We start from the raw sequence: 23,664 nt of genomic DNA on the forward strand, positions 1-23,664 counted from the left end.
AAATAAACAAACATCTAGCAATGGCAGCTTAAGAGATTGCAAAACTTTGGTTGGTTTAACTTCAGTCAGAAACAGCCCCACCGATTCATCTGAAACAGTGGTTTGTTTATTAATTAATTAATTTATTTATTTATTAGATTTGTATGCCACCCCTCTCCGTAGACCTTTCTAGTGCCGCCACCCTTTACTACAGTTCCTCATGTTGTGGTGACCCCCAACCATAAGTCGAGCGCCAATTCTCCCAACAGAGCTTGAAGCTGATTGGCAGGAAGGTCAGAGGGACACCCCCACTGTAAACACCTGATTGGTCGGATTGTAAAAATATGTTCCAAGGCGCCAGAATAGAAGTTTTAGTTCCTAACACCAGGGGAAATTTGTCTTTTCCTATGTCTTAGGCAACCCCTGTGAAATGGTTGTTCGGCCCCTAACCTTGAGCAGAGAATTCAATTAATTTAATTTAATTTATTAGATTTGTAGGCCGCCCCTCCCCGGAGACTCAGAGCAGCTCACAACAATAACAACAATGTAAACAAATCTAATACATTTTTAAAAACCCATCTAAAAACCCATCATTAAAACCATACAACACACACCATACATAAATAATATAAACCCAAGAGTCAAAAGAATAGAAGAAGAGATATAGGAGTAGAAGAAAGGTATAGGAGATATAGGAGAGCAATAGGACAGGGGACGGAAGGCACTCTAGTGCACTTGTACTCGCCCCTTACTGACCTCTTAGGAATCCGGATAGGTCAAACGTGGATAATTTAAGGATAAAGTTTTGGGGGTTTGGGGACGACATTATGGAGTCCACGCTTCGACAACTCAGTTACTGAAGTCATATTTTTTACAGTCAAGTTTGGAGCGGTTAATATTAAGTTTAAATCTGTTGTGTGCTCTTGTGTTGTTGTGGATGAAGCTGAAGTAGTCGCCGACAGGCAGGACATTGCAGCAACTGGTTAGAAAGCAGTATTGCAGGCAAATTCTGCTCACAGTCTGGAGTTCAATCCTGGCCAGCCTTTCATTTTTCCGCAGTTGGTAAAATGAGGACCTGGGGACAATAGGTTGACTCTGTAAACTACTTAGAGAGATCTGTGGAGCACTATGAAGCAGTGTATAAATACTACTACTATTCAGCTTCAAAGTGAGCAGTCCTCATGGACAAAGTGCATATCCAGGGAGTCCCACCCACTTTGGGGGCCCAATGGCCAGCGGACATCAAATTGCTGACTATTGCTGTGATTAAGGCAGCATTTTGCCCCAAGCCATGTGCAGAGAAATACTCCCTTATTGGGGCATGCTGACACATTCTCTCTTCCTGTTGGAGTGTGAGCTGTACAAGTGTGTTATTGGGACACATGTGATCTATGTTTATTGCTCCCATTTCCTTTTTAGCTATCTTTGTTTTCCTGGAGCCTAAGGCAGTGCTAGGGAGAGGAGAGGCTGTGTGTTAGCTAAACAAATGCAAATAAATATATAAATTCTGGCCTACATTTTATGCCCTCTGGTATGTGATGCTGTGTCCCATAACCTGGAAGGTATAGACCAGTTAGGTCCCACAGAGTTGGCCTTCTCCGGTCCTGTCGACTAAACAATGTCTAAACAATGAGATTAGAACTGCCCCCACCCTCCTTGCCTTTCGTAAACAACTTAAAACCCACCTCTGCCGCCAGGCATGGGGGAATTGAGATCCTCTTTCCCCCTAGGCCTTTACAATTCTATGCATGGTATGTATGTATGTATGTTTGGTTTTTATATTAATTGATTTTTAATCATCAATACCAAATTACTATTGTACACTGTTTTATTGTTGCTGTTAGCCGCCCCGAGTCTCTGGAGAGGGGCGGCATACAAATCCAATAAATAAATAAGTAAGTAAGTAAGTAAGTAAGTAAGTAAGTAAGTAAGTAAGTAAGTAAGTAAGTAAATAAATAAATAAATAAATAAATAAATAAATAAGAGCCTTCTCTGTGGCGGCCCTGACCCTCTGGAACCAACTCCCCCCAGATATCAGAGTTGCCCCCACCCTCCTTGCCTTTCGTAAGCTCCTTAAAACCCACCTCTGTCATCAGGCATGGGGGAATTGAGATATTCCCTTCCCCCTAGGCTTATAAAATTTATGCATGGTATGTCCGTATGTATGATTGGTTTCTTAAATTGGGTTTTTTTACATTACTTTTAATATTAGATTTGTTCATATTGTCTTTTTACTGTTGTTAGCTGCCCCGAGTCTACGGAGAGGGGCGGCATACAAATCTAATAAATAAGTAAGTAAGTAAGTAAGTAAGTAAGTAAGTAAGTAAGTAAGTAAATAAATAAATAAATAAATAAATAAAAACAGTTGGAATGGAGCATCACAGACATCTTAGTCACCACTAAAATCAATCCATCAAAGCATTTATTTATAAATAGCGTAAAAACCATTTTCTGGGTCGTAATTGTTTTGGCAAATTTATATTCATGGACTACAAAATAGATTTGCTTAGTGATACGATACTTGATCTGAATCTCTCTGGGACTTATTTTTTCACCATAAGAGTTTGCATCACAGGAAACATTCCGTGCTACAAGAAAATAGCCGAATGTTTCGCGTCAATTGCATACAATCAATGAATTGTGCAATTCTATTTATTTTATTTTTATTTATTTTATTTATTTGTTTTGTACTATGAGTACGATTGTGCAATGTGTATAATTAATTTGAGTGAGGGTAGAAGTGCTTGAAATGAGTCTAACTTCTTAAACCAGCAGAGTTATTAAAAGACATGTTTTTGTACGCCAACGTCCATTTTATCAAATGCTATTACATTTCTATTTTTTTTTAAAAAATGATTGATCTCAGTATAATAATACTGTCAGTAACCAGCAGATGGCAGCAACTACAAGACAAACACTGAAAACATCATTTCCTGGTGATGTTTTTCTTTTTTCCTACAAAAGCTACAATGGGGTGGGGGGGATTTCATCTTAATGGAGGTTTTTGCTGCAAAAGCCCACTTTGCAATTTTGTTGGAAATCTTGCTCAAGTCATCCAGACATACTATGTACTTGTGAAGAAGGCTTTCCCACGTCTGTTAATTTGTTGGTTTATTGAATTAACTCAACTGCCTGAATTTGGACAACTTGCTGTTTCAAACATTAGCAAACCCTGTTTTTTAAAAAAATTCTAGGAGCTTTTATTGTGTTTTTATCATTAAACAAATACTCATAACTTGTGCGTAAATCTGCTCATTTACATGCCATTTGCATACCATGACATTCAAATTCAAAATCAAATATGCTCCATACATTTTGGCTATACATTTTCATTCTACTTCTATTTTATTATTTATTATTTATTTATTAGATTTCTATGCTGCCCTTCTCAAGGCGACTCAGGGCGGCATTTTGCCTCTTTCTTTTCCATGTTTCTATTCTCAATCCAGTTGTACCACTTCTTCCATATTGCATAATATTCCAAATCTATTTGTCCTGTCAATCCAATTGTTAATGTATCCATTTTGGCACAATAATTTAAAAAATTATTACTAAACTTTTAGAAGGTGTAGTAGTATTCGTTTTAATCCAGCATTGTGCAAATGCTATTCTTGCTGCTGTTATTAAAGTGATGTAAAGTGTGTATACAGTAATGTAAAGAGATATACGCTGTTCTTTTGTTATATTCCCCTTTAATAACTTGTAACTGGTTGCTTGCATCCTTAAGGTTTTTATTAATATTGATTGCTTCTTCATTGCTTATTTGAGTCCTATGACCATCATTAAGGGTTGCACCTCAGGATTCTTGACAAATATATAGTAAGAGAGTAAGTAAAGAAAGAAAGAAAGAAAGAAAGAAAGAGAAAGAAAGAGAGAAAGAAAGAAAGAAAGAATAATCCCTAGCAAAAAATAACATAGAAACATAGAAGATTGATGGCAGAAAAAAACCTCATGGTCCATCTAGTCCAGTGTTTTTCAACCAGTGTGCCGTGGCACACTAGTGTGCCGTGAGACATGGTCAGGTGTGCCGCGAAGCTCAGAGAGAGAAAGAAAACAAGAGAGAGAGAGAGAGAGAGAAAGCAAGAGGGAGAGAAAGAAAACAAGAGAGAAAGAAAGAGAGAGAGAGAAAGAAAGCAAGAAAGCAAGAGAGAAAAAGAAAACAAGAGAGAGAGAAAGAAAGAGAGAGAGAAAAAGAAAAGAGAAAGAAAGCAAGGGAGAGAGCAAGAGAGAGAGAGAGAAAGAGAGGGAGGGAAGGTGGGAGAGAGAAAGACATAGAGGGAGGGAGAAAGAAAGCAAAAAAGAGAGGAAGGAAGGAAGAGAGAAATAGAGTGAAAGGGAGGAAGAGAGAAAAAAAATATGGTCCAAACTTTTTTTAGCCCCCCCCCCCCCCAACTCAATGTGCCCCAGGGTTTTGTAAATGTAAAAAATGTGCCGTGACTCAAAAAAGGTTGAAAATCACTGATCTAGTCTAACCTTATATGTACAACCAAATGGATAAAAAACCTGAGTGATAAGATGTGAAAAGAGGAGTAGAATTAACAGCTGATACTGTTACTTTGGAAAATACTATTGCTATTAGAAACATAGAAACATAGAAGACTGACGGCAGAAAAAGACCTCATGGTCCATCTAGTCTGCCCTTATACTTATTTCCTGTATTTTTATCTTAGGATGGATCTATGTTTATCCCAGGCATGTTTAAATTCAGTTACTGTGGATTTACCAACCACGTCTGCTGGAAGTTTATTCCAGGCATGTATTACTCTTTCAGTAAAATAATATTTTCTCACGTTACTTCTAATGTTTCCCCCAACTAACCTCAGATTGTGCCCCCTTGTTCTTGTGTTCACTTTCCTATTGAAAACACTTCCCTCCTGAACCTTATTTAACCCTTTAACACATTTAAATGTTTCGATCATGTCCCCCCTTTCCCTTCTGTCCTCCAGACTATACAGATTGAGTTCATGAAGTCTTTCCTGATACGTTTTATGCTTAAGACCTTCCACCATTTTTGTAGCCCATCTTTGGACCCATTCAATTTTACCAATATCTTTTTGTAGGTGAGGTCTCCAGAACTGGACATAATATTATTCCAAATGTGGTCTTGTCAGCGCTCTATACAGCGGGACCACAAGTATTCTATTTCAGCATCCTGTTATTTCTTGTATCTACCTATGCATTTTCACCCCAATATTTTTTGTTTCTAAGCACACAGCCTCTTGTGAGATTTTGGCATGTTTTTGCTTCTTGAGCATGTGTGGAAGCAAAATCACACTTGGGATGCATGCACACGTGTGACCGTAGCGCATGCCCTTATGCGAGACTCCCCATGCTGGGTGCACAGCACACTGGTACCAGCAGGTAAGAGCATTCCGCCGCTGGGTTGCAGAAATATCCTTTGGAGGCCATTCATTGCTGCTTGAGATTACCCTCCACCACCCCCTTTTTGCAGATAAGGATTCTATGTGAGCCAAGGGCAGGATATAAATAAAACTGTGTTCCAAAAGGAAGTGTGTCTCTATAGCAGGAAAGGCAGAAAACAGGCATGTGATTAAATAAGTCACCGGATGATAAACTGGCTTTGGAAAAAAGGGACTTTTATCTCAGTAATTGCAAACAGAAGGAAGGGACCAGAGGCACCAACAGGGCTAAAAGTAACATGCAGCTTAGGTTCATCTACAAATATGGAGATATCTCGGTGGCAGTTTGTCGGGTATCACAATTCCCCTGTACAGTGGTAACTCTACTTAAGAACGCCTCTACTTAAGAACTTTTCTAGCTAAGAACCAGGTGTTCAAGATTTTTTTGCCTCTTCTTAAGGACCATTTTTTACTTAAGAACCCGAGCCCGGAAAAAATTTCCAGGAAATTTGAGAATTACACGAAGGCCCGGACAGTTTCCTGCCATTCCCCCTTTAATCCGGGCCATCTTGGACTTTTATGGGCTGCCAGAGGAGCCTTTCGGTGGCACTTAAGGAGGCTTTGACAGTCCAGAGCGAACAAAGCATTTTCCTTTCTCTGGGCGCTTGGAGAGGGAATAAACCTTTGCCTGCACCCAGAGAAAAGAAACACTTTTGTATGCCGCCCCTCTCCGCAGACTCGGGGCGGCTGACAACAATAGTAAAACAGTGTACAATCAACAAATCTAATATTTAAAAAATATCTAAAAACCCATTATTTTAAAACATACAACACAAGCATACCATACATAAAACTATATAAGCCTAGGGGAGAAGTCTCAATTCCCCCATGCCTGATCACAGAGGTGGGTTTTAAGGAGTTTACGAAAGGCAAGGCATGTGTTTTTCCCAATGTAGTTACTTAATTAGTATCGACCCAGATTGTTACAAAGCTTTGCAAACCAAAGAGGAAGCAAACAGTGTTTGTTTTTAGGAAATGGGTGTTGCAACAGGGTTTGTTTAGTAATCAAGGAAGCAAAAAAGAGAGAAATGGCCAAACAAATTCCAGGGTAGAAAATTCAACAGATCATACCAGCAGCATGAAAGTAAAACCAATTTTGTAAATAGTTCTGCTGGGAAATGGCTTCCGTGCTGTAATTAATGTCACTTACTTTATTTCGACTTAATGTTTTCTGTGATCCCAGCCAGGGTGTCTTCTAAGCCATGATTTGTGGCTTGATTGGTTATGCAAACTCAATCACCCGTGCTCTGGGCAATATGTGAATGTAACTGTAACTTAACTCACCTTGTAGCCACGCCTTGTAGGTGTTGTGGTTAGCTCTGGCCCAGCTCCTGCCCCAAGGACTGTGGATGTGGGGGAGACATCCACATGCTGCAGGCCTGTTTTGCCCCTGGTGGAATCTGCTGATGAAGGCTCCTCTGACCAAGAAGACATGAGTGACAGGGAGAAGGAGAGTGTGGCAGACAGCTGAGAAGGAGATCAATTATCTAGCTCCTCCTTGGATTCAGAACAAGAGTTAGTGATAAAGCCATGCATGCGGAGAGCGATGCATAGGCAGCAACAACTGAGAGATTATTATCAAAGAAAATGAGGCCAGCTGTGGTTGGGTGGGGCTGTGGTAATTAGTGAGGCTGCTATAAATAGCAGCCTGTGGGTTTGGCCATTGTGGAGGATTATCTGATCGTTGTGTTTCGTGACTGCTTTACTGACTTTGACCTTTTGTGTGCTGATTTTTCCCCTTTGAAACTAAACCAGAGCAAAGTGTGTTTCACTTTGTGAAAGAAGAAGGACTGTGAATTGCCTCACAGCTGCAAGCTAAGTATCTCAGAACTGATAAGGGACTTGTACAAATTACCAGTTTGTTTGGAGACCAGTGCTCTTTGCTATACCAAAAGAGGGCTTGGTTTAAGTGAATTTTCATTATAAAGAACATTGTTTTGAATTTTCAAACGTGTGTGTGTGTCTGAAATTTGTACCTGTGAATTTTTGGGAGGAGTGTACCAGGGAGCCCGACAGAACAGTAGGTGTGGTTAAAAAAAAATCCAATTTTTTTAAAAGCCAAAACCAAGATGGCAACCGCATGCACAGTGCCAGAAACTCAGCTTCTACACATGTGCAGAAGAAAAAAAAACCATAAAACCCTCCTCACAAAAACAAATCTGAAAAAAAAAATCTCGAAAAATTCACACACACACACGAAAAAGATGGCGGCATTCACAGACAAGGACCGACTGAACTGGTTCCGTGACATCATCGTGATGTTGCCAGTGGGTTGCTACTAGTTACGGCAAACTGGTCCGAACCAGTGAAGGGCTGCAAATTTTTTTGCTACAACACTGGGCCTGGCTTATTTTCTGGGTGTGGCTTGCCAGTCATGTGACCAAGTAGGAGTGGCTTAAAGGTCATGTGACTGGCTTAAAGGTGGCCAACTTGAAATCACTCACGTCAAGGGTTTGGGTTAGAGTTAGGGTGCCTGGCCTCTCCTTGCCTCAAAGAGATACAATTTTCCTATCTATTTACTATTAATGAACATCCAAAATGTATAATTCTATGTACATATGCCATATGATTACATACGATTATCCAAAAATATACATTATCTACTATATAAAGTTATGTACACAGCTCTTCTAAAATTATCCATATTCAACTTCATTTACTGAGATAGGAAAAACATACCCAGAGCCCAGAAGGGGGGAAAAAGAAAAACAATCAAAAATTTTCTACTGGTTCTGCGTACCTGACCAAACCCATGGGACCCCATCACTGGTCTAAACTGGGAGGAACCCACCTCTGGTCTGAATGTTAGTTTTAAATTTCTACTTTCAGCCAGAAATTCATCCATTCTTATTAGTATCTTACCAAAATGAACATAACAGTTAAAACAAAAAGCTAGTTATTTAGAATGTTGCTACTAAAAGCTTAGAGCTGTGTTTTAGCAAGTTTTAAGACAAGCAGACTTCTCCTCCCAGAATTCCCCAGTGAGCCAGGGGAATTCTGGGAGCAGAAGTCCATTTGTTTGTTTGTTTGCTTGCTTGTTTGTTTGTTTATTGTTTATTGTTTATTATTTATTTGTTTGTTTATCTATCTATCTATCTATCTATCTATCTATCTATCTATCTATCATCTATTTATTTATTTATTTATTGGATTTATATGTCGCCCCTCTCCGTAGACTCGGGGCGGCTAACAACAGTAATAAAAACAGCAGATAACAATCCAATATTAAAACAGTTAAAACCCTTATTATAAAACCAAACATACATACAGACATACCATGCATAAAATTGTAAAGGCCTAGGGGGAAAGGGTATCTCAGTTTCCCCATGCCTGGTGGCAGAGGTGGGTTTTAAGAAGCTTACGAAAGGCAAGGAGGGTGGGGGCAGTTCTAATCTCTGGGGGGAGTTGGTTCCAGAGGGCCGGGGCCGCCACAGAGAAGGCTCTTCCCCTGGGTCCCGCCAAGCAATTGTTTAGTTGACGAGACCCGGAGAAGACCCACTCTGTGGGACCTAACTGGTCGCTGGGATTCATGCAGCAGAAGGCGGTCCCTGAGATAATCTGGTCCGGTGCCATGAAGGGCTTTATAGGTCATAACCAACACTTTGAATTGTGACCGGAAACTGATCGGCAACCAGTGCAGACTACAGAGTGTTGGTGTACCATGGGCATATTTGGGAAAGCCCATGATTGCTTTCGCAGCTGCATTCTGCAAGACCTGAAGTTTCCGAATACTTTTCAAAGGTAGCCCCATGTAGAGAGCATTACAGTAGTTGAGCCTCGAGGTGATGAGGGCATGAGGGCATGAGTGACTGTGAGCAGTGACTCCCCGTCCAAATAGGGCCACAACTGGTGCACCACACGAACCTGGGCAAACGCCCCCTGTCGCCACAGCCGAAATATGTTTCTCTAATGTGAGCTGTGCATCGAGGAGGACGCCCAAGTTGCGGACCCTCTCTGAGGGGGTCAATAATTCCCCCCCCCCAGGGTGATGGACGGGCGGATGGAATTGTCCTTGGGAGGCAAAACCCACAGCCACTCCGTCTTATCAGGGTTGAGTTTGAGTCTGTTGACACCCATCCAGGCCCCAACAGCCTCCAGACACCAGCACATCACTTCCACTGCTTCGTTGACTATTTTAAAGGTGTTAAAAGTTTAGGAACTCTGACTTGGAGGAAAAAATAAATAAAAGAGGTAAATAGTGGAAATTTCCATTCTCAGCATTTATTTTTAATCGCGTTGGACAGCTGGTGCGTCTCTATTAAGTATTCCATCTGGCATAAATCTCAAGTTTTTATTTTCTCACCCAAGTTATTCATACCGAAGCCTGCTGGATACCAGAATGTGTTCCTTCTTGGCTGCACATCAACACATTCCTCAAGTGGTAAGTTCACCCAGCATTGCCCTCTGAAGCACCCCAGGTGATTACATGCCAGCGTTGGCACCACCTTCGCAACTCTCCTCTACCCACTCTTGGATCCAAGCCTCTGGGTTTGCAAGTCTGTGTATTTCACACAGTGCCGTTACTTAGGGAACCGTTCAATACAAGATATGCATTGCACAAAGACAGAATCCATATATGGCTAACAGCGTTGTGCTTTTCTGGGCCTGGGTTTCCCCAACTCACACAAAACCCTGTTTTGCTTAACTAGAGTTTACAGGATAAAGTAAACCCGATGGGTTTCACAGCTTATGTTAAACTCCAAATTCTGGATTATTTTTACGTACATTTGCTCAGTATATTAACCCCCAAATGTCTGAATTTGAAATGTGGATTTACAGACTGCTGTTACAGTGTTCCCTCGATTTCAGCGGGTTCGAACTTCGCGAAAAGTCTATACCACGGTTTTTCAAAAATATTAATTAAAAAATTCTTCACTGTTTTTCCCCCCTATACCACGGTTTTTCCCACTGGGTGACGTCATATGTCATTGCCAAACTTTCGTCCGCCTTTAATAAATATTTTTTTAAAATAAACTTTAATAAATAAACATGGTGAGTAATAATCTAAATGGTTGCTAAGGGAATGGGAAATTGTAATTTAGGGGTTTAAAGTGTTAAGGGAAGGCTTGTGATACTGTTCATAGCCAAAAATTGTGTATTTACTTCCGCATCTCTACTTCGCGGAAATTCGACTTTCGCGGGCGGTCTCGGAACGCATCCCCTGCAAAAGTTGAGGAAACACTGTATGTATAAGCTGGATTGTCAAAATCAGAAATGAGGAGGTGATAAGCCACTTGGGAAAGCCAAGGAAAATCATCAAAACCATTAAAAAGTGAACGTTATATAAAATATTTTGAACATGTGATGTGACACCCAAAAAAATACGGCATCCTTCACTTAATCCTCCAGGGAAAGATTGAAAGCAAACAAGGTCCAGGCAGGAGAAGAAAATCACCATGGCTTCATCATCTAAGGGACTGGTTTGGACAAAACTCAGCAGCATTTTTTTCATGCGGCTGTTGATAAAAATCATGTTCACTAAAAATCATGTTCACAGCACAGTTCTAGGATGCATTAACCCTGCTGTTCTGTTCGAAAAAAGTTCCTAATGTTATGTTCCCGGGTCACCCTGACCCGGACCGAAAACTCTTCATTTGCAGTGCTTATGTTTGGTCTTTTTGAAAGCTTTTTTCACCTGGAAACATGTTTGAACATTTCTGCACACAATGGAATGAAAATTGAACTGAAAAAATTAATCCTTATTGGTTTATTTTGCACATAAATGTGCCTCCCCCCCCGTTTTTGTGAAAGTTTTTTCAATTTATGGATAGTTTTGCTTGCAAAATCCATTCTATTTTACTAAAGTTGGTGTGGGATTGGTAGCTTGAACATTTCTGCACACAATGATATGAAAATTGAACTGAGAAAATTAATCCTTATTGGTTTATTTTGCTCATAAATGGGCCCCCATGCTTATACTCAAATAGGCTTATACTCGAGTAGGCTTATACTCGAGTATAAAATGATATGGTCTTATATTCAAAAATAAACCAATAAGAATCATTTTTTTTCAGTTCATTTCTATTTTTCTTATGTTTAGGATTGTTCAATTTAGTATATCAAAACTTTTGAGTTTATTGATAATTTTGCCTGCAAAATGCATTCTATTTTACTATTCTATTTTGGTGTGGGATTGGTAGCTTGAACCTTTCTGAACATAATGATATGAAAATTAAACTGAAAAAATGATCCTTATTGGTTTATTTTGCTCATAAATGGGCCCCCATGCTTATACTCAAATAGGCTTATACTCGAGTAGGCTTATACTCGAGTATAAAACAATAAACCAATAAGAGTCATTTTTTTCAGTTCATTTATATTTTTCTTATGTTCAGGATTGTTCAATTTAGTATATCAAACCTTTTGGGGGAAAATTCCTTAGGGATTTGTAGCCTTAAAAAATATAAATTGACACGAAATTCAAAAAGGATGGGGGGAGGGGCTTTTTGATCAAAATAAAAATATAAGTCTCAATTTTTCCAGTTCAATTTTCATATCATTATGTTCATAAATGTTCAAACTAGTTTTCCAGTGGAAAAAGTTTTCAAAAAGACCAAATTCAAGTACCTAAAAAAAATCATTTTGATCCGGGTCTATATGACCCGAACAGAGTAAATGTGACTTTTTTTTTGCCAAGAAAAATTTTTTCCCCCCACCCCCACAAATATTTTTTTGATGATCAGCATTGTTAAATTGAGTAAATGAATGCGTAAGATTTTAAAGAATATTTCGGATTTGGAGCATAAAAAAATAAAAAGTGAAAATTGTTGCAAGCAGCCGGGGGGGGGGGAGGCCTTATTTCTGATGTTAAAAAAACAGTAAGAATCTTTTTTTTCAGTTCCTTTATATTTTTCTTATATTCAGAAATGTTCAAGGTACCATTCCCACACCAACTCCAGTAAAATAGACTGCATTTTGCAAGCAAAACTATCCATAAATTGAAAAAACTTTCACAAAAACGGGGGGGGAGGCACATTTATGGGCAAAATAAACCAATAAGGATTAATTTTTTCAGTTCAATTTTCATTCCATTGTGTGAAGAAATGTTCAGACTACTTTCCAAGTGAAAAAAGCTTTCAAAAAGACCAAACATAAGCACTGCAAATGAAGAGTTTTCGGTCCGGGTCAGGGTGACCCGGGAACATAACATTAGGGAGTTTTTTTTTTTCACCAAGAAAGAAACCTCCCACCCCCCCAAAAAAATTCTCATAGAGAGAACCCCTGAAATGATGAAAAGTCATGAAATTTCAAGTTTCAGATATGCAGGGAAAATTTTTTACAGGGTCTCAAACCTTGATTTCGGGTCTCACAGACCCGAACAGAACAGCAGGGTTCAGAGGGATAGAATCAATATCACTTGATGTGTTAATATCACTTTATAACGCCTTGATAAAGCCACACTTGGGATACTGCATTCAGTTTTGGTTGCCACAAAGTAAAAAAGGTGTTGAGACTTTAGAAAATGTGCAGAGAAGAGCAACAAAGATGATTAGGGGACTGGAGGCGGTGCAGAACGGCCTCCCGTCCTGTTGAAGAACGGTTGCAGGAACTGGGCATGGCTAGTTTAATGAAAAGAAGGACCAGAGGCGACAAGAAGCAGTGTTCCAATATCTCAGGGGCTGCCACAAAGGAGTCAACCTATTCTCCAGAGCATCTGAGGGTAGAACGAGAAGCAATGGGTGGAAACTAATCAAGGAGAGAAACAACTTTTTACAACTAAGGAGAAAGTTCCTGACAGTTAGAACAATTGATTAATGGAACAACTTGCCTCCAAAAGTTGTGATTGCTCCAACACTGGATGTTTTTAAGAAGATGTTGGATAACCATCCGTCTGAAGTAGTGTAGGGTCTCCTGCTCAAGCAGGGGGTTGGACTAGAAGACCTCCAAGGTCCCTTCCAGCTCTGTTGTTGTTGTTGTTGTTGTTATTACTATTATTATTATTATTATTATTATTATTATTATTATTATTATTATTATTATTGCTACTATTACTACTACTACTACTTCTCTACTGTGTTGCTGACTTCACAGTGCCAGTGATTCCCTAAATGGTCAGAAAGATCGTAAAAAGGGATAAATTTCATTTAGCAATGGATATTTCTGGGCTCAATTGTGATCCTAAATCAAGGACCCTCTGTCTATGTTTTTTCATACTAACTGCCAATCCTGATTCTAAGCTATCGCTACAGCCTGGGAACAACAAGGAGCACTAAGAGGAACAAAACCGAGTTGGCATAACGCTGGAGGAATCTGTGTGACAGTTGGCTAGCGGGCAACTTATAAGTTTGATGAAAACCAACAGAATGATGTAGCATTCTTCAATTGGATCAAGGCTTCCTTATGGAAATCTCTCACTTGCTGGATGCTTTCACAGCAGCGTTCAAAAGGGGCAGAGAGAGGGGGGAAAAAACTTTAGGAAGAAAGGAAGAGTGACTCACCCTGTTACAGGAAGGGGAATGAAAGAGTAGAGCTGGAGAGTAACAAGAGGGCTCAGAAAGAGGAGTCTGGTTCTGGACAGGCGAGTGGGCAGCGGAAGTCAGCCGTCTTTGGGAGAAAGAATTTCTGCTTCCCGAGAATAAACAAGGCCCAAAGGCTACAGCCTCCACTCGACCACAGCAATATCAAAACTGCAGATGTTTCTCATCTGTCGTCATGTCGTCTTTTCTATTCTGTTTGACCCGCGTGCTCATCTAATCACTTGTCACTATTAGGACAACACCTCCCTTTTCTTGACTGCATTTCTCCCATGTGTGTGGGAGGTTTTTTGTGTGTGTGTGTGTGTCTGTGTGATAGCATGAATTAATTTCTGCAGATTTTTCTTTCTTTTTAAAGAGCTTTTTAAAATTAACTATGCATGCAAGACAAAAACAAACATACGACAAATATTTGGGTTATTTACAACTCCATTTCTATCAGAAGTTATTACCGGAGATATATACATTTATACATTTCTTTGTTCATGTTGAAATTTACACAACATGAGTCTTCAGAGAGGGGCGGCATACAAATCTAATAAATTATTATTATTATTATTATTATTATTATTATTACACATTCCTTATTTCTACTGAGAATATAGTTGTTTAACTGCTGAGAATACTACAATTGTTAAACTACTAAACAGTATTCCTATAGTTTAGTTCATTTATCGTTCCTTTCCTTTCAATTACAGAATTTATCTCATATTTTATAATAGTCAGAATCCTTTTTGCTTTTTAACTTCCTTGTGAGCATGTCCATTTCTGCGCCGTCCATACTTTTTAAAATTATCATTCCCTCTATGGGCGCGCAGACCATCCTTTCCGCTGTCAAAATATAAATGTGAGAAACAAATGTGAGAAAGAAAATGTTGGGAACATTCACAAATTTTGGATAGTTTATGGGGAATCTGTGGTCGACAGAAGTACGGTTAGTCGTGGAAGACATTGCATTTTGAGGATGACCCAGTGCAGAAATGGCTTCGTGACCAGAACGACAGGGCATACATGCCCTTGTGTCTCGCTGGAGGAAGGCCATAGAACAGGACAGAGATTACCTAGAAAAAATATGGAGTGTAGAAGAAACATCATTCTTTCTTGAGTGTAAGTTTCATTGTGTTCAATAAATAATTGTTGAAGAAAACAAATGTGGTGCATTACTTTCTGGGCGACCCTCGTAGTTTTAACTGTTGGGTTTTCTTATGTATGCTTCTTTTTGTATTTATCTCTGGCCTAGAAATCCAAATAATAAAACAAACAAACAAACCAGTTTGAATTCAGAATTCCCATTTTTGCTAGCTGTAACAACTTTTTATTATTCCTTTTTATTATTTATTTATTATAATTATTATTTTTATTATTTATTATTCCATCATAAATAACGTTCATTATTTAACCTTATCAATAATGTTGGTGGAAGTCGCGATGCCGGTTCACCCAAAGTCTTTTGGGAGCCTCGCTTGGCGCCTTCTGCGCCCAGGGACCCGCGTGGTGGGCTGGGGTCGCCAGAGGACATCTATCCCCCCCCCCCAAATAAGCCAGGCCTGGGACCCCCCTTTTCTCCAGCCGGCGCCACGCAGGACTTTCCCCCGCTGCCCGCCCGGCTTAGTGCCCAGAAAACCCCGCTCGGGAAGGAGGGGGGAGAAGCTCCACCCCGGCTCCCGCCCGTTCCTTTCCTCCGGCCCCGGCTCCTCCCCGGCTGGAGCGCTGGGTGGGCGGCGGGCCGTCGGCGTGGAACGGAGCGGCCTCGGCCTCGGCGGGACTGGACGGCGCGGCTCGCGGAGCCTCTGGGCGGCCATGTGAGTGGGGGGTGCCGGGGGGCTGGCGGGCGCGGGGCGACTGGGCCTCCCCCGCGGGGTCTCTCGGGCTGCCAGGCGGGGAGTCTCTGAGGGGAAAAGAAGGGAAGAGGCGCCGCGACCCCCGCTTTCTGACCCCCCCACTGGAGCCTCCCGGCGGGGTCTGGCTGCAGGCGGGTCTCGTTTGTCTGGGCCACGCTAGCTGAGGGGGTGGGAAGAAATCCGGAGCCCCAGCCATGAGGAGGACGCGCGCTTGCTCTGGGAGGCGGCCGGAGGTTCTTGGCCAAGGGCCGGCCTTGGCTTTCCTCTCCTTCCCCTCTTCCTCCCTCTCTTCCTTTCCTCCCCCTTTTCCTTCTCCTTCTTCCCTCCTCCCTTTTTCCTTTCCTCTTCCTCTTTCCCCTCCTCTCTTCCTTTCCTCCCCCTCTTCCGTCTCTTCCTCCTTCACTTTCTCCCCTCTTCCTTTTTCTCCTTCTCCCTCTCCTCCTTTCCTTCCCCTCTTTCTTCTTCCATCTTCCCCCTCCCCTTCTTCTCCTCTTCTCCTTTCCTCCTCTTCTCCTTCTCCCCTCCTCCTTCTTCTCCTTTCCTCTCTCTGTCCTCTCCTCCCCCTCTTCCTTCTCCTCCTCTCCTCCTTCTTCTCCTTTCCTCCTTCCCCTCTCCTCCTTTCCTTCCTCTCTTCCTTCTTCCATCCTCCTCCCCCCTCTTCTCCTTTTCCTCTCCTTCTGCTCCTCTTCTCCTTCTTCTTCCCCTCCTCTCCTTGTTTTCCTTTCCTCCCCCTCTTACTTCTTCCCTCCTCCTCCTCTTCTCCTTTCCTCCTCCTCTTCTCCTTCTCCTCCTCCTTCCCTCCTCCTCAACCTTCTTCCCTCCTCCTCTTCTTCTCCTTTTCTCCCCCTCGTTCTCCTCCTCCTCAGCCTTCTTCCCTCCTCCTCCTCCGGGTTTTATTATGTTTATTATTCATGCCTTAATCAAATTTGTGTTAGCTCCCCAAAGAGCGCCAAGCGGCCAAGAGTTGTGGGGAGATGGAGGGGGGCTCCGAAAAGCAAGGCTTCCCAATCTCTTCTGCAGCACCAGTGTCAGGATGGAGGGGGGATTAAGGGGCAAGTGTGACAGGGTTGAGACGATGCGCATGGTTTGCGCATGAGCTGTGGTTTGCAAGCCGCGGGGGCTGGTTTTAGGATCTGGTAGTTTCCCCCTCTGAGCCGAAAAGGTCTCCAATCTTGTTTTGGGAGGCTGCTCTTGTAAGTTTGAAAAAAAGGGGATCTGTGTCACCTAATAGAATGAAGATGGTTATTATTTGGGATCTGTAGAGTTGTGGACTTTGAGGTTTTTTTTCCTGTGTGGATCCCCTGGAAGGATTAAGTTGTCTGTTAGGAAAATATAATTTGCTACTTTCCTAGATTCATCAATAAAATAGTATTGAACTGTTCGAAAATCACCTTCAGCTCTATGAGGCTTCTTATGTTTCTTTCTTTCTTTCTTTCTTTCTTTCTTTCCTTCTTCTTTCCACCCTCCCTCCCTCCTTCTTTTCTTTTTATGTCTGTCTTCCTACCATTTTTTCCTTCCTTCCTTCCTTCCTTCCTTCCTTCCTTTCTGCAATAATTTTTGATGGTTTTCACATTTTCATGCCCTAACATTTCCAAACAGATCTACATCCGTATATATACATTGGTATTAATTCTTGTATAATTTATATAGATTACATTGTTTTTCCTTGTTTGTCTTTTCTTCCACACCCATCTATTAACTATTAAACAAACTATTAAAATATTTAAAAGTCAGGAAAAAATCATGTTAAAAAAAGAGGATCGCACTAACTGCCTGGCAGAGTCAAGCAAAAATGAGCATAACTGTGGCAACCACTTGCTTCCTCAGCTACCGATATTTCTCCACGGCGGCTTAGCCGTTTGTTATGATGTCATCTACGATTGTGCCTTAACTAGATCGCAAGTTATAGGGAAATGTCAGGGAAATATTGGGATTTCACAATACAGTGGTACCTCAAGATACGACCCCCTCGTCTTACGAACAACTCGTGATACGAACCCGGGGTTCAGAAAAATTTTGCCTCTTCTTACGAACTTTTTTCGAGTTACGAACCGGCGTTCGGAGACTGCTGGGAAGCCGCGCGGCTGTTTTAAAAGGTGACAGCTGGGCGGCGGGGCTTCCCAGAAGCCTCCCGAATGCCGGTTCGTAACTCGAACAAAGTTCGTAAGAAGAGGCAAAATTTTTCTGAACCCCGGGTTCGGTTCGGGAGGTTGCTGGGAAGCCCCCCAGCCCGGCTGTCACCTTTTAAAACAGCCGCGCCGCTTCCCAGCTGTCTCCCGAAGCCGAACGCCAAAGCCGAACTTCCGCGTTCGGCGTTCGGAGACAGCTGGGAAGCCGCACGGCTGTTTTAAAAGGTCGCAGCTGGCCTGGGGGGCTTCCCAGCACCCCCCCAAACCCCAAACCTGGGTTCAGGGGGGTGCTGCGAAGCCCCCCAGGCCGGCTGCGACCTTTTAAAACAGCCGCGCCGCTTCCCAGCTGTCTCCTGAAGCCGAACGCCAAAGCCGAACTTCCGAGTTTGGCTTCAGGAGACAGCTGGGAAGCGGCGCGGCTGTTTTAAAAGGTCGCAGCCAGCCTGGGGGGCTTTCCAGCACCCCCCCGAACGGGGGGGTTCTGGGAAGCCCCCCAGGCCGGTTGTCACCTTTTAAAACAGCCGCGCAGCTTCCCAGCAGTCGCCGAAAGCCGTTTTTTTGCGGGGGGTTTTTGGTTGCACGGATTAATTGACTTTACATTGTTTCCTATGGGAAACAATGTTTCGTCTTACGAACCTTTCGTCATACGAACCTCCTCCTTGCACCAATTAAGTTCGTATCATGAGGTATTACTGTACTTTCCCCCTGGGCACCCTGGTAAGTCAAGTACTATCTGTGTTATGTTCGTTAGGTATTTATTTTCTTTATTAAATCCAATTAAATAAATCCAATTAAATATTAAAGTTAAAAAAGTTTTTTTCAGAAATTTAGTGCATGGGGTGCTTCACACAACATACTGGGAAAATGTGGATTTCCAATGACAGTGAACCATATATCCTCCAATTCTTCTTTTTTCTAGTCCAATGCGTGATGGGAACTCAGCCAGGCCTTTTCTACTCTTTTATACCCTGTATTCAAATTTGGGGTTGGAAAATATTGTTCTCTCCAAGGAGGCAAAAGCAGATAACAAAGTCACTTCTTTGTTTTTGGTGTGGGGTTTTGTTGTCATTTTTTCCCCACCATCCTTACATCCTTACATATACTACAATATCAACATGTTACATACTGTTTCCAATAGATCATAAACAACTATGCTTTTAAAAAAAAATTAAGTTTCTGCATATAGAAACAGAAAGAAAAGAAAAAAAATTGAACAAACAAAACATACCAAAAAAAAGATATTTTGCCAGGTAACATCATCAGTGCTGTTGTGATACAACTACATGGCATTGGACCAGAATACCTCCGGAACCGCCTTCTTCCGCACGAATCCCAGCGGCCGATAAGGTCCCACAGAGTTGGCCTTCTCCAGGTCCCGTCGACCAAACAATGTCATTTGGCGGGCCCCAGGGGAAGAGCCTTCTCTGTGGCGGCCCCTGGAATCAACTTCCCCCGGAGATTAGAACGGCCCCCTCCTCCTTGTCTTTCGCAAGTTACTTAAGACCCACCTATATCGCCAGGCATGGGGGAACTAAGACATCTCCCCCAGGCTTATTATATTTCATGTTTGATGTGTATGTGCTGTATGGTTTTTAATTGTTGAGGTTTTTATATATTTTATTATTAGATTTGTTCCATTGTTATACTGTTTTTTATTACTGTTGTGAGCCGCCCCGAGTCTTCGGAGAGGGGCAACGTACAAATCTAATAAATTGAATTGAATTGAACTTCCCTAAGGTTAAATGTTTGGATACATACCCACACCCAGCCAGTGATGTTGCTGTCTGTTGTGGGAAGTGTTGTGACCCATGTCCTACACAGCTGATGACGGATTCTGAAGATTGAGAGATGTGTGTGGGTTGATATCCTAGGCCAGTGTAGTTGGCACCCGAGACTGATACCGAGGAGGTCGGAGAGGATGTGGGGTCAGAGGCTGAAAGCCAACCAGGGCCTGTTGCACCTCCAGAGGTGCCCATGAGTGACTCAGGGGAAAAGAGCCTCTTCTTGACGCCAGAGTACGCAGAATTGTCAGAAGGCAGGAGTGGCTGAGCAGGAGGAGGCCTCTACGTGAATAGATCTCTAGAATACTTGGCCACGCCTTTTGGCTATTTAAGGGTTAGTCTTCTGACGAGTGAATGCGGAAGTCAATGTTCTAATGTGAACGATGATTGTTTGGATTTGGCTCTTGGATTATTTGTGTGAATTACAAACTAAGAAGGTGAAATATTGACGTCCAGGCTTCCTGCCAATTTGGAGCAGGTCATGTTAATTAAGAGAATGGATCAAGGAAAAGTATTTGGGAGTTTTGGCTTTATGTTTGAGACTTTAAGGAACAGCTGATACGAACGGACTTATTTCTTGCTTCGCTGATACATTTTACATGGTTAAAACTTTCTGATATTAAATTTATTTATTAATTAATTTATTTGTTTGTTTGTTTATTCGATTTGTATGCCGCCCCTCACGGTAGACTCGGGGTGGCTCACAACAACAATAACACAATATATAACAAATCTAATAAATTAAAAAGTCACTAAAAACCCCTTATTAAAAAGAAAACATACACACACACAAACATACCATGCATAAACTGTGTAGGCCCGGGGGAGATGTCTCAGTTCCCCCATGCCTGGCAGCAGACGTGGGTTTTAAGAAGTTTACGAAAGACAAGGAGGGTGGGGGCAGTTCTAATCTCCGGGGGGAGCTGGTTCCAGAGGGTTCGGGGCCGCTACAGAGAAGGCTCTTCCCCGGGTCCCGCCAGATGACATTGTTTAGTCGACGGGACCCGGAGAAGGCCAACTCTGTGGGACCTAACCGGTCACTGGGATTTGTGTGGCAGAAGGTGGTCTCGGAGATATTAGAATTACATTTGTAAATCTTGCCAACGCCGTGTGTGTGGCTATTTCTTGGGGGGGGGGCCCTCATCGCTTGGACAGAACAGGAAGTAGAAGTGATGCTCTGATTTTGTCGTGCTGAAGGGATCGTTGACTTTGCAAGACCTCCTCTGCATAAAATCAAAGGTTCATTTAGATTAAAGTTGGGTGAGAAATACATCAGCTCCTTTTAATAATTAAAAGGTGTGGTGGGGGTGCATATTTGCAGTCCTCTAATGGCTCAGGGCAGTCTGCACGGCTAAGCCAAGCCCAGCAGAAATTGCGAGAGATTTCTCACTGGGTATGTGAGGCGGATCAATTTCTTTTTTTTTTCTTTTTAATATAATTTTTCCTGCCTTTTAAGTTGCTTTGCGACCTTTGGGGAGAAGTTCTTGACCTATGGTGTGCAATCTCTGTGCTTTGGTTTTTCTGAGCCGTTCTTCATTTTCTCATATTTTGTGGCTGAACAGCCAACCTCTGCAAACACCAATTGAAATGTCTACGTCATTGAAGCTTCTGGGGTCCTCAGAGAGGATTCAGAGAGAACTTAGGATCACACAGTCCATCCCTAAGCTACAGATAGTCTCTTCTGTACACTGAGAGCATGTGCATCAAGACTGATCCCTTGTATGTCCTATCACACTTGGCCAATAAAGAATTCTACTCTATTCTTGTTTCTTTCCTTTCTCTTACCTTCCATTCCATTCCATTCTATTCCACTCCATTTCTACTCCAATTCTATTCTATTTCTACTCCTGCTTTGCTCTGCTCTATTCTATCCTATTTATACTATTCTATTCTATGTATACTATTCTATTTCTATTTATTCCTATTCCTATTCCTTTCCATTCCATTCATTTCCATTTCTACTCCAATTCTATTCTATTTCTACCCCTGCTCTGCTCTGCTCTGCTCTATTCTATCCTATCCTATTCTATTCTATTCTATGTATACTATTCTATTTCTATTCCTTTCCATTCTTTTCCATTTCTACTCCAATTCTATTCTATTTCTACTCCTGCTCTGCTCTATTCTATTCTATTCTATTTATACTATTCTATTCTATGTATACTATTCTATTCTATTCTTGCTTTCCCTACCGCCTGCAGTCAGGCGGTAGGGAAAGCAAGTAGGATGCTTGGCTGCATAGCTAGAGGTATAACAAGCAGGAAGAGGGAGATTATGATCCCACTATATAGAATGCTGGTGAGACCACATTTGGAATACTGTGTTCAGTTCTGGAGACCTCACCTACAAAAAGATATTGACAAAATTGAACGGGTCCAAAGACGGGCTACAACAATGGTGGAAGGTCTTAAGCATAAAACGTATCAGGAAAGACTTAATGAACTCAATCTGTATAGTCTGGAGGACAGAAGGAAAAGGGGGGACATGATCGAAACATTTAAATATGTTAAAGGGTTAAATAAGGTCCAGGAGGGAAGTGTTTTTAATAGGAAAGTGAACACAAGAACAAGGGGACACAATCTGAAGTTAGTTGGGGGAAAGATCAAAAGCAACATGAGAAAATATTATTTTACTGAAAGAGTAGTAGATCCTTGGAACAAACTTCCAGCAGACGTGGTAGATAAATCCACAGTAACTGAATGTAAACATGCCTGGGATAAACATATATCCATTGTAAGATAAAATACAGGAAATAGTATAAGGGCAGACTAGATGGACCAGGAGGTCTTTTTCTGCCGTCAGTCTTCTATGTTTCTATGTTTCTATGTATACTATTCTATTTCTATTCCTTTCCATTCTTTTCCATTTCTACTCCAATTCTATTCTATTTCTACTCCTGCTCTGCTCTATTCTATTCTATTCTATTCTATTCTATGCATACTATTCTATTTCTATTCCTTTCCATTCCACTCCTACGCTGATTCTATTCTATTTCTACTCCTGTTCCATTCCACTCTACCATACTTCTACTCCATTTATTCTCTTCTCTTCTCTCGGCATCCAAAGCCTCTGCCTGGCTGTCAATTGGCTGTGACTGACTCGCTGCTTAGCCACTTGCACTGTGAAGGGTGTAATTTTAAGCGTGGGTCTCACGGTGCGAGGCGATTGGCAGGGTGTAATTTTCAGATGAAAGCCCTTTGGCATCCCCGCTGCTTGGCTTACCAGCTCTGTACGTTTCTCACTGCAATTTTAATGCCAAAGCTCTCTCTTTTGGTCTTTCTTGTTTTCTCTCCCCCCCCTCCCCCCCCCCTCCCCGGGTCAACGGATGGAGGACACTGGAGGAATCTAGGTGAAGCAGTTTGCCAATGAATAAAAAGCACACACTGCGGCTTTGTTTCTCATCAACCCAGAAGAGCGTTTTTCACCCTGGGGAACTTGAAGACGTGGGAACCTCAACTCCCAGAATTCTTTAGCTAGCCGTGCTCGTTGGGGGGATTCTGGGAGTTGAAATCCATACCCCAGCTGGAGATCTAGAATAAAAGTTCGGAAACTTCAGATCGTGCAGAATGCAGCTGCGAGAGCAGTCATGGGCTTCCCCAAATATGCCCATGTTACACCAACACTCCGCAGTCCGCATTGGTTGCCGATCAGTTTCCGGCCACAATTCAAAGTGTTGGTTATGACCTATAAAGCCCTTCATGGCATCGGACCAGAATATCTCCGGGACCGCCTTCTGCCACACGAATCCCAGCGACCAATTAGGTCTCACAGAGTGGGCCTTCTCCGGGTCCCGTCAACTAAACAATGTCAGTTGGCGGGCCCCAGGGGAAGAGCCTTCTCTGTGGCGGCCCCGACTCTCTGGAACCAGCTCCCCCCAGAGATTAGAACTGCCCCTACCCTCCTCGCCTTTCGCAAACTCCTTAAAACCCACCTTTGTCATCAGGCATGGGGGAACTGAGATATCTCCCCTGGGCCTTTACAATTTATGTATGGTAGGCTTGTGTGTATGTCTGTTTAATAATGGGGTTTTTAAATATTTT

General features: G+C 42.1%; 1 protein-coding gene across 2 annotated transcripts in view; it reads left to right on the forward strand.

Moving 5' to 3' along the window:
* RIPOR1 (RHO family interacting cell polarization regulator 1) overlaps window positions 1-23,664 on the forward strand; it is a 157,296-nt gene that overhangs the window by 3,565 nt on the left and 130,067 nt on the right. The window contains exon 1 of one of the 2 annotated variants that reach the window (XM_070760323.1): window positions 15,569-15,675. The exons of the other annotated variant lie outside the window; for it this stretch is intronic. The gene's annotated coding sequence lies outside the window, so the exon portion shown is untranslated. Of the gene's footprint in view, window positions 1-15,568; window positions 15,676-23,664 lie in introns of those variants that run through there. 2 annotated transcript variants of the gene reach the window in all.

The sequence above is a fragment of the Erythrolamprus reginae genome, chromosome 9, assembly GCF_031021105.1.
Source record: "Erythrolamprus reginae isolate rEryReg1 chromosome 9, rEryReg1.hap1, whole genome shotgun sequence".
NCBI lineage: Eukaryota > Metazoa > Chordata > Lepidosauria > Squamata > Dipsadidae > Erythrolamprus > Erythrolamprus reginae.